Raw genomic sequence first — 12,232 nt, forward strand, 5'->3', positions numbered from 1 at the left:
CACACACACACACACACACACACACACACACACACACACACACACACAAACACCATGAACTGCCCCAGACTAAGTACCTAAGAAAACACCTACTCTTTTTTATCTAAATATCTATTTTTTTCTCCTTTTAAGAAAGTACTCCAGTGGAAAAGTTTTTGCCAGAGACCCAGCTTCAGATCTTCTGAGTATAAGGCCTCAGCAACACATAATAAAACCCAGAATTCTAGACCCCAGATCTTTCTCCAAGTCACACAGAACACAATTTCCTCCCCTCTACCCCCACTCCTACCCTCATCCCCATAAGAAAGCAGATGCCGTCACTGGGGGTGAGAATCATGTCTAGAAAGGGGAAGCCCTGAAGAGAAGCCTCCCTTCTGCCTCCCCAAACTGGCTAACCTAATAATCTGAGTGATTGAAGGCCAGTTAAAGCCGTGGAAAAGAGAAGAAAGTCTAACTGCTGGACCTGCCAGCTCAGGCCTCCCTGCCCTACTACTGCCGGAATAATCAGTGCTGGTTCCAGTGCTCACACTCACCTTCTTAATGTTGTACATGCGGATAAGAACCCCCTGACCGCGATCATTCAGGATGGCGAGCTTCTCTGCCAATTTGTGCTGGTAAGCAGATGTCAAAGACATGATGGCCACTGAGAGAGAGGAGCATCTGATGATGACCACCGAAAGAGAGGACCATCCGACAGCAATGCCGGATCTCCCCAAACACTTTCAGCTTGGTTGGTGACACCCTCTGAGTGGAAGGACCCAGCCTGGTTGGTGCACTGGTCTTCTGCTGCCTCTGCAATTGGCTCATGGGTGAAATCAGTCACTATGGCTCACGCGTCCTCAGAGCCTTCTTGTGCTTCCTCTTGCATGCTCAGCAGGCAAGACTTCCTCTTTCTGATCGTGCAGCACTTTTGGTAAGGCTGTGAAGTCGGTGCAGGCAGGGAGGAGGATAGGCCTTAAGACTCTTCGTAGACTGGCACCAACCTTTTTGGTCATATGGCTCCGTGTCCTGTACAAAGCTCTATGCCAGAAAAACGGGTGTCTACTACCCCACCCCCATACACCTCTGTAAGTTCTGTCTTTTAAATCTTCATCCAGAATGCCTGTGAACCTTAGGCCTCATCATCTTCTAGGACCCAAATAAAACCCCATCTACTCCTAATGTCCCCATTCAATGTCAAATATTATATTGTATATTGTCATATATATATTACATTCCTTGTTTTATATATAAAATATATTTTTATATTTATATATCTATATATAAGTCCAGAGATAGAGATAGAAAAAGAGAGAGAGACAATCTCATTCTGTCATTTAGGCTGGAGGGCAGTGGTACAATCATAGCTCACCACAGCCTTGAACTCCTGGGCTCAAGCAGTCCTCCCATCTCAACTTTCTGAGTTGCTAGGACTACAGGCATGTGCCACCACACACAGTTTTTTTTATTTCTTATAGAGATGAGGATCTTGCTGTGTTGCACAGGCTCACCTCAAACTACTGACCTCAAGCAATCCTCCCTCCCACCTTGGCCTCCCAAAGTGCTGAGATTATAGGCGTGAGCCACCACTCCCAGCCCTTGTTATATTTTTTAAGTGAATGTCTTATCTCCCCCAACCACAGCATAAGCTCCTTAATGACAGGAGTGGTATCTAATACTTCTTTATAACCCTCACAACGCGCTAGTACAAAGCACTGTACTTCTACAGTACATGACAATTCTCAAGGAAATTCTCAAGAAGTCCACAGTAATTTTCTGCTGATTCTCTGGCAGCATCAGTATCACCTGGCAACTTGTTAGAGATACAAATTCTCAGAACCTACCCCAGACCACTGAATACAAAACTCTGGGGTGGGTCCCAGCACTTTTAGTGTTTTAACAAGCCCTTTAGGTAATTCCAATGCACACTCAAGTTTGAGAATCACTGTTCTAGTACAGTGATATTTAAGGGTGCTTGAGAAACTGAGATCAATCCTTGTCCTCCAAGGTTCAGTATTGGTAGGTAGGACTGTTGTGACACCCACAAGTCTGCACTTATAAGTACCATAGGAGGTTTGGGTACAAATATCCAGGGGACCCATGCTGTGAAACACTGAGCAAGAGCAGCACCTTTGACACAGTAACCACTCAATAAATATGCTAGTTTATTGGTTGAATTATTAAGACTAAATTAGGAAATAGCCTGAGAAACACAGTGAGACCTCACCTATACAAAAAAATTAGTTGGTGGTGGTGCACACCTGAAGTCCCAGCTACTCAAAAGGGATTGAGGCTGAGGCAGAAGGATCACTTGAGCCCAGGAAGTCAAGGCTGCAGTGAGCCATGATTGTGCCACTGCACTCCAGCCTGGATGACAGAGTGAGACCCCAACTCAAAAACAAAAAAAAAATTAAGAAATAGACTACATGAAGAAGAACTAAATTGATCAAGTTAATTAAGAAGAAGAAATTAATAATGGCCCTTAAATCTTAGAGGACTGAATGAATTTTAGTACTAAAATATCCTTGCCATTCCAACCAGGGTTAACGTGCTAAGAAAATGTTCCGCTCATTTCAGGTTTCTTTCAAGACACAAAGCAAAAGGTTCTAGGAGAAACTCTAAATCAGAAAGATTTACCTTCCTTTCTACATCCTTTCCAACAGCTTTTCTCTAGTTTTCAATCATTTCCATCTTTCATGTCCAGAGCTCCCATGGTCCCAACAAAACCCAGGAGGTGGGGAAGAGAGGCAGGGCTGATCAGTCTTATTATTTGAGGAACTTAACATGTTTGCTCCCAAGAAAGTGTGTTTTTTTTTGTTGTTTTTTTTTTGAGTTGGAGTCTCATTCTGTCACCCAGACTGGAGTGCAGTGGCACGCTTCCGGCCACTGCAGATTCAACCTGCTGGGCTTCAGCGATCCTTCCACCTCAGCCTTCCAAGTAGCTGGAACTACAGGCGCATGCTACCACACAGAGCAGTTTCCCAGGCTGGTCTCGAACCCATGGGCTCAGGCAATTCTCTCTTCTCGGCCTCCCAAAGTGCTAGGATTATAGGCATGAGCCAAAGCGCCCAGTCGCCCTTTCTTCCTTTACCTTTTTTTTTTTTTTTTGAGTTGGAGTCTCACTCTGTCACCCAGACTGGAGTGCAGTGGCATGCTCCCTGTCACCGCAGCCCCGACCTGCTGGGCTCTGGCGATCCTTCCACTTCAGCCTTCCAAGTAGCTGGAACTAGAGGCACGCGCTACCACACCCGGCTAATTTTTGATTTATTGTAGAGATGAGGTCTCGCCAAGTTGCCCAGGTGGGTCTCGAACCCGTGGGCTCAGGCAATCCACTCATCTCATCCTCCCAAAGCACTGGGATTACAGGTTGAGCTACCGAGCCCGGCTGAAAGTGTGTTTTTTAAAGAAACAGCAAGATGGCAACACTTCACACATGACATTTCAAATATCTCTAAGGGAGACTGTATTGTAGGAAAACAGAATCTGCCTTCCATTTTACTTATTGGATTTGGTCCCTGTGGACCTAATGTAATGAGATATTGGCCCTGAAGATTTGAATTGCCTGCTGTTCAGAGGAAATTTAGGTTTTACTAAAGGGATCTGTGGAATTTCTATGGTCTTTGACCTTGATGGGGAGAATAAGGAGCAGGCAGTAAGAGGCCAACATCTAGCAAGCTGAGCAGCAGCACAGCACCAGTCTTTGTAGGGTTAGTATAGTTCTATTGGCTCTTCCTCACTTGCATTACTTGTCCCTATCTCGAAAATTTGATTGAAGACTCTCCACCAAGCCAATCTGGCACTCTGCTCTTTTTTTCCCCAAATTTGTATTTACTTATTTATTTGTAGAAATGGGGTCTCGCTGTGTTGCCCAGTCTGGTCTCAAACTCCTGGCCTCAAACGATCCTCCCACCTCAGCCTCCCAAATGCTGGGATTACAAGTGTGAGCCACCACAGCCAGCCAGGTTCCTGCTTCTTAATATGTAACACACCCCAATGCAGTGGGGACCATCTTCTCACTCTATTGTGGGTGTGCTATGTTCATTTCTGCCTCTCTGACTTCACTTGTGTGTGCTTTCTCTCTTGCTTATCCAAATCCCTTTCAGCCTTCAGGATCTAGCCCAGTAGTCCCAAGCCAAGTCCTTGCTGAACTTCTACAGCACTCGGTCTATACCACATAGTTTACATCAGGTTCTGCCTTTAATTGCTCATTTCATATCATACTGCCTCCCCAGCTGCACCAAAAGATTGCTGGAACCTGGAAACACTTGTTCCTCTGTATTTGGTATATAGGAAAAACCTACAGTACATTAGACAGAATCTAGCTCAAATGTAGTTGGGTGCAGTGGGCTGAGCTTTGGGACTAAGTAACTAAGCCCAAGCTCACAAGTCAGATATCTTGAGTTCACATCCCAGCTCCATCACTTACCAGCTCTGACCCAGTTCCTCTAAAATAAAATAAAGATGATATTGATAATAGTTCCTATCTCCTGGGGCTATTTTGTGTACTTAAAAAGTAATAACCTAGCTATTTACTTTGTACCAGGTATTTTAAATGAGTTACATTTATTACTTCAAATAATATTAATAATGCTACTGAATCAGGTAAGGAAACCTGAGAGAATGCCCCTCTATGTGACTCCAGAAAGAAAAAATCAGAGATAGAGAAGATAAAATCTGCTGTATATCAAGATAATCTCCAGCAAATTTCTGAGGAGATCAAGAATGCCATGAAGGAAAATACAGAACTTTTAGAAATAATATCCATTTGGGAAGAGGAGGTTCAAATTCTCCGTAATAAAGCTGGTGTGAGGGAAGGAAAAGTGGAATCCAAGGAAGATACTTCAGTGAAGATCAAGAAAAGCAGTCAGGAGATGTGACTGATGTATTTGAGGATTTTGAGCCAATGAGCTTGAGGTCCAATAACTCTCCAGTAAGAAATTAAAAAGAGCTTAGAAGACTATGGTGATATATTGAGGTCTATGAAAGCCACAAATGAAGCTGAATTCAAAATGCTGAGGATGAAAGTGGGCTTTCTTTATAAAATCTACAAACAAAGAGAAATGACAGAACAGAAAAGAATTCAAGAAATGCAGGAGCAGCAGTAGAAAGCAGAGCGCACCTTCAGACACCAGAACACCACTTATGGAAAAAAGGCTAAAAACTACTGGCTGAAGACTCGTGTTTTGGAGAGGGAGAAGACCAAGCAGACCACAGAGGCCACCCACTTGAAGCAGTCTGGAAAGAATGCAAAAACAAGGGCTTCAAGAGGCACAGAAGATACAGAAATCAGAGCCACAAAGCCTGGACACACAGAACCCTTCACACAGAGCAGATTCAAGACTTCATTTGATTTCCATGAGGAACAGCAGTGAGATCCCAACTGAGAACACAGAGAAGAACAAGTTCAATATGGCTGCAGGTAGGCCCCCTCCTTTCCTAGGATCACCCCACATGCCCTAACGCACGGATAGATGTTCATCACCCTTCATGAGACATGGGCTACCTCTTCCACACTGGTGGCCTCTGGGACCTTGGCCACCGCCTCCACCTTCACCATTTGCACAAGCATTTTGAAATTTGAAGAGGATCCATATCTATGATAAATATTCGGTGGTTCCTATATAATTTTAAAAGTTGCAATATGCCCTTTATTGTCTCAGTGTGTTCCCTGCCCAATGCTGCCTCCTTCCTATTTATCTCTACTCTTATTTCTCCTAATAAACTTTTAGTCAAAAAAAAATGCTACTACAGCACTCATTAGCTTTGTAACTTGAGGCTGTCTGTCACCACTGAGTTGTTTCTTCATCTATAAAATGATGGTAACCCCTCATTCAGTGGTGGAAGGGATTACATAATATAGCATAGCTAAATGTTTCACTCAAGACCTGGTACATTGGATTAGGGAAGCCAAGAGTAAAGTAAAATTTTGATTTTTGAGTATGTAGTGAGCTTGCTATGTCACTTTCTGTGAAATTATTTTTGGTATCCACCAAGATACAGGTTGAGTTTAAAAAGGGGAACCAATCATGCCAACTGGTAGTCTTGAGGGCTATGTTGTTGGAAAGGTCATGTAGCAGCTCTTCCTGTAAACTGAAGGAGCTCTTCTGAAGATAGTTCGTCTCAAAGCAGGGTCTTGTAACCCTAGCTGCAAAGCCATTTCAGTCCAGTCCAACTTCATGCTTTTCTAGGCTTCCAGCTAAAATAAGGGTTTGGGGTTATCTGAAGACTGCACTTGGATATTAAGCTCTTTTTTCCATTATCTTTAAGAATCTAAAGATAACTGTATATCAAATTGAATTATACTGCAGCCTTTATTTTCCAAAGAGCCAGTTCACTTTATAATGTACTCATGGCTGTAATGTAATCATTAATATGCAGTGAGAGCTTTAAAGAACCACCCTGACTTGTGTTCCTGAAAGGTACCTAAGTCTAAATCCCTGGATTTAATCACCAAAATGCCCTCAGGAAAATCTGACATTTAATAGTCTAGCTCTGTGCCCTTTGTCTATGCCCCAGGCACAAAGCAAACCAGAACTGAAATGGGCTATTCTAAGGCACTTTTCTATCCCTACTGCTTACGCTAGTCTGCCTTGATCTTACCCATCCCCCTACCCCCATCAAACTACACTGTCCCTGCTTTGCAGAAATCTCAGCTGTAGCTGTTGCCCGGAAACTTGGAAGTCCTTAAAATGAATGTCTGCTGGGATAGCTAAAGACAGCTAGACAGGGGAGAAAGTAGGTCTTCTACTGACAGTCAAATGAAGCAGATTTGAGATGGTATATGCTTAGATCATCTCTAGAAGTCTTCATATGTTAATACCTACAACTTTAAAAATTTTAGAGTGGCATCCTCAGGTAATTATAAAGTAGCCCAAGCTGGATATGGTGGCAAGTGCCTGTAGTCCCAGTTACTCCACAGACTGAGGTAGAAGGACTTCTTGAGCCCAGGAGTTTGAGGCAGTAGTGTACTATATTGTTCCTGTGAATAGCCCCTGTACTCCAGCATGGACAACATAGCAAGGCCCTGTCTCTTTAAAAATTATTATTATTATTATTGTTAATGTTTATGAAGTAACCTGAACTTGAACATCGTACTGCTCATTCTTCTGATTCCTTGTCCCCCAAAAGTGGCTATGCTGACCTTTCTGACCATTAGCATCCTTCCCTGGCAAAGAGTTTAATTTAGATAAATTGGAGAAGGGAAGGGGAGCAATGCTGAAAAGGAACCAGCTGCCCAGCTTTGCTTTCACCAGCGCTCAAGTTTACGGCATTAAACTTCAGCTTGCCAGGACTGTGTGCTTTCCAAGGATCCCAGCACAGTTAAACTCTATTTGGGAGCCAAGCTCTCTATTTACAACTATAAAGGCTAGGTGCGGTGGCTCACACCTGCAATCCCAGCACTTTGGGAGGCTGAGGCAGGAAGATTGTTTGAGCCCAGAAGTTCAAGACTAGCCTGGGCAACATAGCAAGACATCATCTCCACAAAAAAACAAAAAACTTAGCCAGGTGTGGTGGCATGCACTAGTAGTCCCAGTTACTCAGGAGGCTGAAGCAGGAGGATCACCTGAGTCCAGGAATTTGAGGCTGCAGTGAGCCATGATCATGCCACTGTACCCCAACCTGGGACAGAGTGAGACCCTAACTAAAAGAAAAAAAAAATCCTTAAGACTAAAAATATGTAAAAATGTTAATTTTTGGTCTTCCAAGGCACAGATGCAGTGAATTTCCCCTGTTTTTTAATTGGCTAGGCTATTGCTTTAGTTACTCAAAACACTCATCTTTCATGGGTAAGACTTGCATACCACTTTTCTTTTGACAATAGGAAACAGGTCTATGTCAAGACTACCTGATTTTAAATGTCAGCTTTTTATTAGCCAACCTGTGGTTCCTGCCAGTCAGCCCTCATGGAGTCAGAAGCCTTAGAAATATCTCCTTATGGCAGGGCTTGGCAGCTCAGCCTGTAATCCCAGCACTTTGGGAGGCCAAGGCAAGTGGATTGCCTGAGTCCATGGGTTTGAGACCAGCCCAGGCAACTTTGCGAGACCTCATCTTTACATTAAATCAAAACTTAGCCGGGTGTGGTAGCACATGTCTATAGTTCTGGCTACTTGGAAGTCTGAGGCAGAAGGACCACGAGAGCTCAGTCCATTGATGCTGGGGTGGCCCTGAGCATGCCACTGCACTCCAATCTGGGCAACAGAGTGAGACTCCAACTCAAAAAAAAAAGAAAGAAAGAGAAAGAAATATCTATCTCCTTATGACCCAAACCACAGATACCAGCCAGCAGGTTACAGTACCACCTGGCATCATACAGAAAAGTAAGTTCTCCTGATGAGAACTGTAAATCATTAGGGGGAAAAAATAGGTTCAGAAATTAAAATTTAGTGTCAAAAAAAAAAAGACTGGGCATGGTGGCTCACTTCCATAATCCTAGCACTTTAAGAGACCGAGGCATGAGGATCACTTGTAACCATGACTTCAAAATCAGCCAGGTCAACATAGTGAGATCTCATCTCTGCGAAAAAAGAAAAAGCTTCTGACCATATGTGGCAACTGCAGCTCTTAATGTTGGAACACAGTATCTCTTCAGCATTTCCAGAAAGCAGTAGATGGTGGAATACAGGAAAAACTAACAAGAACTTTTTCCTTCTAGAAAAATCCAAAGATAGCTAAAAAGATGACTACCTGCAAATATAATGCTTGTCATGTGGCCCCAGTCAAAAGACTCAAGGAACACGAGGCTAACTGTATCAACAGAACTGCTGTAGATGATGGTAAATGTTTCATTTGGAGGCAAACAAGTGGTGTGAAGTTCTATTTCTCTTCTCCCCCCATCCAGCAATATCTCATAGCTATGGAAGCCTTAACTAAACAAGAGGAAGAAAGAAATAAAAGGAAGTCTCTATTCTACTTCTATAATTGTGGTCAGCTCTATATCAGAGTTGTTTAAATTCCAAAGATTATTTCTTCAAGTTTGGAACTAAATTTGAAACTTTCTAATGCTGCCAATCAGACTGCTGACCCTGATGTCTAGAACATAGGTGACCAAGGTGAAACAGTGAACATAATAATGAATGAAGGCCTGGAACTTAAGCCTTTCCTAGTAATAAGTACTAGAGCCCTGAGGAATTAAGTCTTAATACTCCTCCTGCAAAATCCTTCACCAGAACAATCAAAATAGTAAATCTAAGAATATCACTCTTCTCTGGAGAGGGAGTCCAGTGAAAAGGAGCCTAACTAAAATCTAAACTCACTTATAACACTTAAAAGATTCTTCTTATCATACCAATATCTATTACTTTCCTATCCACAAAAAACATTAAGGGTATAAACTGAAACTTATAACCTGAAAGGTTGGGATTTATCTTATCACGAGGGATCTTTTTTCTCCCAAATGCAGCATGTTGTAATGGAGACCTCGCTAAACTTCAGTCAGATCTGGGTTCAACTATCTACTCTGACCTTAAGAGAAGTTACTTCTCATACATATCTTCTTCATCTATAAAAGGCTGACAGTGTCAAGTAAAGATGTATGTGTGTGTTAGAGCAATGCTAGCCCCTACCTATAAACTATAATATCATGGCTTAACACAACAGAAGTTTTCCTGTGTAAATGCCAGAACGAGTATTCAGTAGGTGGTAGCAATTCAAGGACACGGGCTCTTTTCATCTTGTGACTGTCATTTGGCTTCCAAAGCCGCCACAAAAAGAGAATGGAGAAGGTGCAACTGCCTTTTAACCACCTTGGCCTGGAAGAGAATATTCTCATTCATATTCCATTGGCAAAGCTAGTCACCGGCCTACACCTAAACGCAAGGGAGTGAAAATGCAGCTCCAGGCAGAGCAGCCAGTGCCCAGTAACAGATATGGAAGGGAATCTCAAATCCCTGCTCCCAGCCAGCCCTCCCTGCAATGATATAACAATGCTTGTTACTTGTGTTACTTCTCCTTTTTTCTAGATAATATACATCATACTCCTTTCATTTGTTCTTAAGACTTTTGCTCCAAAAATGCTGGTTTGTGAAAAATAAGATAAACTGTCTTTCCATTGTTGGAGAACAGAATACCTCTAAAGCCGGACTCTTCTGTGAGATAGCCATCAGGTCATAGCATAGCAGATGCTCAAGCATCAATTATGAACTTAAAAGAACCGTGTTGGCAGGCTCTGGGTACTTCCATTCCTTCTCAAATCTCCACTTCAGACTGTATTCCATCAAGAACCTGCATATACAATGTTTTTTATTCTGCGTAAGATTTTCAAGAATAAACGACCAATTTCTAAAACTGTGAAGGGAAAAGAATAAGCGTACTATGCATGAACCAGGTCAGGATCCCCAACCACACAAGCTAGAAGGGCACACCCAAGAGTTGCAGAAGCCATTAAGGAGATACCCACCTCATACACAAGGGGAAGGAGGGTGCAAAGGAGCTGTGCAAAATCAATTAGCAAAGACAATGATTCCCACAGACACTCAGTAATATCAACTATGTGTCACAAAGAAACTTTAATCTCCAATAATTGGTTATCTAGACTAATCCTCCAAATCTGGTTTCCAACTAACTTTCCTCTTATGATCAGTGCCTACAGTGACTCAAGAGATGTAAAAAAAAGAAAAGAAAAGAAGCAGCAGCTATGGATGATAAACATCCTAAAAACAGTAAGTGCTTGAGAAAAGGTAAAATAACTTTTTTAAACTAATACCATAGCTTTACTAGCATCACTAATGTTGGGTTCTAAACTTTTAAAGATTCTTACACAGATTTTTCTTCTTAAAAATAAAAAAGCCATATTTTCTATTCTAAGAGTTTCTTCCACCCACAACAGAATGCAGGGAAGTCCTGATGGCTTAATTAGACTTTGGAGAAAGAGCTCTCTAGGGCTCTACCTGAAATGTTACTAAAACACATCAAGCTTAGGTCTTCCATAAAAACACTTGCTATCAAAATGACACTACCTCAATCTTCTCTTTCTCCCCACAGGACAGAAAAACTGATGGAGAAGTTATGGATTAAAGAGCCAGTAGACAGATTTATTTTTAAGTTGGCTTTTTGGGGGTTGTTTTGTTTTGAGTCAGAGTCTCACTCTGTCACCCAGGCTGGAGAACAGTGGCATAATCAAGTTCACCACAACCTCAGGTTCCTGGGCTCTGGCAATCCTTCCACTGCAGCCTACCGAATAGCTGGGATTACAGGCGCATGCCACCACGCCCGGCTAAATTGAAGAGATGAGGTCTTATCACCTTGTCCAGGCTGGTCTCAAACTCCTGGGCTCAGGTAATCCTCTTCCTTCGGCCTCCCAAAGTGCTGGAATTACAGGCGTGAGCCACTGCATCCAGTTTAACTGTCAAATTTTAGGTAACAACTCTTGTAACAGTTGGCAACTTAACATGTTTTTATTTATCTAAATAAAGAATATATTTCCTGCCCGGCCGCAGTGCCTCAAGCCTATAATCCCAGCACTTTGGGAGGCTGAGGTGAGTAGATTGCCTGAGCCCAGAGGTTCGAGACCAGTCCGGGCAACTTGGCGAGATCTCATCTCTACAATATATCAACAAATTAGCTGAGCAGGGTAGAGTGTACCTGTAGTTCCAGTTACTTGGAAAGCTGAAAGCGGAGGGATCACTGGAGCCCAGCAGGTCGATACTGGGGTGGCCGTGACTGTGCCATTGCACTCTAGCCTCGGCGACAGAATGAGACTCCCACTCAAAAAAAAAAGAAGAAGAATTTTCCTATGACAAGCTTCATTTGGTCTTTTTATTCTTCCTTGTTTTTATATTCTCATTTGTCCACCAAAAGACTACAGGATTTATTCGACTATTTCCTTTACTAGCAGGGGGAATATAGTCAGCATGTGGGCTATAACGCTGTTCCACAATTAGGTTCTTCATCTTTCAATTTTTTTCTCCAAGTCACTTACTATATGACCATCAGGTCAACTTTCTTCAACCAATTCTCTATACAAATCTTCTATGCTTAAAAGATATGGCTTGTAAAGAAAACTGAGCGCAGAACATGGCTCCCGACATAACTCTGTAAGAGTCAATTCACCCCACCGTAAATATGCCTTATTCTTTTTCACTCTGTTCATTTTTAAATGTCACCCCTTGCCCTTCAACCAGTTTACTCCCATCTTAAATAAGCCTTATTTTTTCTCATTCTGTTCATTTTTAAATGTCACCCCTTGCCCTTCAATCATTCAAATTCCTGTTCTAGCTTTTTTAAAAACCCAACTCTTATTCCTCACCTCATTTAA

The sequence above is a fragment of the Carlito syrichta genome, unplaced genomic scaffold (genome assembly GCF_000164805.1).
Source record: "Carlito syrichta isolate Samal-C Ts95f unplaced genomic scaffold, Tarsius_syrichta-2.0.1 Scaffold308196, whole genome shotgun sequence".
Classification (NCBI taxonomy): Eukaryota; Metazoa; Chordata; class Mammalia; order Primates; family Tarsiidae; genus Carlito; species Carlito syrichta.